General features: G+C 29.3%; 1 long non-coding RNA gene across 1 annotated transcript; it reads left to right on the top strand.

Moving 5' to 3' along the window:
- The first annotated feature begins 456 nt into the window (after nt 1–456).
- Nucleotides 457–2519, top strand: LOC105434883. The gene is made up of 2 exons (XR_968977.2): nt 457–626; nt 1991–2519. It is a non-coding gene; the product is annotated as an uncharacterized LOC105434883 (long non-coding RNA).
- The last annotated feature ends 234 nt before the right edge of the window (nt 2520–2753 follow it).

The raw sequence follows: 2753 nt of genomic DNA, 5'->3' as shown, positions 1-2753 counted from the left end.
TCGTGATTGTTTATGAAGAAATGACTTATATTTGGTTGATTTTTTTAAAAGACATGTTTTATGTTACTATTTTTTTAATGACTTATTTTTTTATGAAGACTTATTATTTTTTTCCTTTGTAAACTTGAAGATAACTGTTTTGTGATATTCAAGATTATATTATAAAGTTTTTGCTTTTAGCGTTTTAAAGTTTCAAGAAGAAAACATATTATTTTCAAGTTTAAGATTTCTCAAGATTATCAAATGTCGTGCATGAAAAGAAAATTAATCGTACTTTTTCAAAAGGGAGAGTTTGTTACATCTCTTTTACAAATATGTATTTAGGTTTTTTTTTTTTTTTTAAAGAATGAGAAAAAGATCTTCCTTTATCTTTAAGGGATTTTATTGATATCTTTTATATCTCTAAAAAAGATATTTTTAAAAGATAGATTCTTTGCTTCATGGAACAGATTTTAAATTGCCTGTAACATATTTCTTTGAACAACCGTTAAAGCTCTTTAATCAGTATCCTTTTCCTTTTCCGATTCTATGTTTCTTGTCATTATGGAAGGAGAGTTTCTTTACTCTTCAAGGTATTATCTGAAGACGTCTCTCAAGCTCCAAGTTCATGAAGAATATTTATGAAGGTAAGTTATTACCATTTTAGACATTACCTAAAGATTGTTTTATATCTTCATAGATGATTCCAAGTGTATTCGTGATAAGAGATTTAAAGAAGATTGTGTAAGTTGATATTAGGACAATTATTTAAAGGGAGCCTATTTTTCTTTATTAGATTCAAATACAATTTAGGTGGAGTTCGATTATTTTTAGTTTGCAGAAAATAACTATAATGAGTACCTAGTTCTAGGGGGAGTGACTTCTAGATTGTTGAAAAGTGTTACGTTCGTTTGAATTTTAATAAAATCTACTTATCTTAGCTATAAAAGCTCTCTAGACAAAGGTGGGTGCCATCGAACTAGATTAACAAAGTTTATGTGTTATTTTCTTTTATTGTTCCCTTAGCTATTTTACTAGTTGTTTAAATAAGGAAATAGCTAAAGGAAAACTCATATTATTTTACTTTTTCATCCCCACAGATATAATGTAAGACATCCGAAGATTAATCTTCAAGCATCATATAATATCTTTAAAAAAGTAATCTCAACTAGAGTTTTTGATGCTTTCCTAAAACATGGAATCATGGATTCCATGATTAGGACATCAACCTCTACTTTTCTTAACTCTTTACTTTCCATACATATATAAATATTATTCTTTTTTTATTTTTGTTTTAACTGAAATAAAATTGGTCAACAATGTATTTTTTTTTGGTTAGATTACAGTTGTTTTTATTTTTATAAAATGGACATTAAAATTTATTGTATAAAAAATATTTTTAAAAATATTTACAAAATACAATAAAATTTTAAATCTATCAATTAAATTTGCTACTTTTCCAATTTAGAAAATATAGCAACATGAGCCATAGTATCATAAATTGTTTGTAATTTTTGCAAGGGCCCCAAAAATTAAAGCACATGAAGGCACCATTGTTTTTTTTCCTTAAATTTCGTAATTGCCTTTTGTTGTTTTTTAATATTGCGGACCATTTTCACATCATTTCTTTTTCTTCTTCCTTGCCATTTATTATTCTCCTCTTTATATTATTAATTTCATATTATTACTTCTCATTCTTCATATTCTCATTTCTTGTTTGCAATTTCTTTATTTTCTCTTCTAGAATTTCTTCATTCTTCTTCATCTCTCATCTTCTTGTTTTCTTCCTGGTACAAGATCTAAACGATATTGGTACATGATCTAAATAATTGTTGATAACTTCTATAAATACAAGTTATTGTGGCCTTTTAGGTAAAATATTGGAGTCAAAACGCAAGATAAATGACTAAAACGTGTAGCTTTTGGTTCAATTTTATAATGTCAAGAGAATGCACCTTACATAAGTCACCATGCCCAATTAATTATGCTTTTATGTGTTCTTACATGCAAGATGGCAAAAAGAAGAAGTGAAACAAGTCACAAGAAGATCTCATACAAGAACTCAACAATAGGAAGTTGCTTGGCGATTCGAAAGGTGAGATGCCAACACATCATTATGCGAGATAATTTCCTAAAAGACAAGAGTGGTAGTTGGATCTGATGTGACAGGAAACGTCTACTTTCTATGTTGACAATTTTAGAAAGGATGGATGTGCAGTGTAGCATAATTAATTTCTTGCCTAAGTATGCTTATAAAAGACTCCATCTCCACCATAAGCAAGGGATCTAAGGAGGTTCTCCCTTAAAGAAGATCGGTGAAAGGATGAGTTTTAGAGTCTTTCTCCATCTTTAGTAGTAGTTCTTCGTCTTCCATGTCTGCTCTAATCTACATATGAGTGGGAGCTTAGAGAGAGATTATAGAGGAAAAACTCACCCACAGTTTACTTTCCATTTTTCTATTTTGTAATGTCTTATTTGACTATAAGATTCTCATGACCGAGATGCCTACATTTATCAATACATGTGTATGTTTATCCACTGTCATTCTCTCATCGCTTTATTGTTCATCATCTAGTAGAAGTATTTTAAGTAGTTTAAGTATGTGATTATATGCTGGATAAGGTTTATTTAATTATAAGACTCATCGAGTTTAGCCTGTGCTTAACTTAATCACTTGGTTAGTGTCCGTCGCCAATAAATCGAGCGAGTAAGTAGCAAAGACCTTGCTAAACATGTGTAGAAGCAAGTTTTGTGTGAGGCCCTGATCCAAAAAA

The sequence above is a fragment of the Cucumis sativus genome, chromosome 3 (assembly GCF_000004075.3).
Source record: "Cucumis sativus cultivar 9930 chromosome 3, Cucumber_9930_V3, whole genome shotgun sequence".
In the NCBI taxonomy this organism is placed as follows: Eukaryota; Viridiplantae; Streptophyta; class Magnoliopsida; order Cucurbitales; family Cucurbitaceae; genus Cucumis; species Cucumis sativus.
Note: the sequence above shows the minus strand (reverse complement) of the source record. Positions and strands in the feature narration are given on the sequence as shown.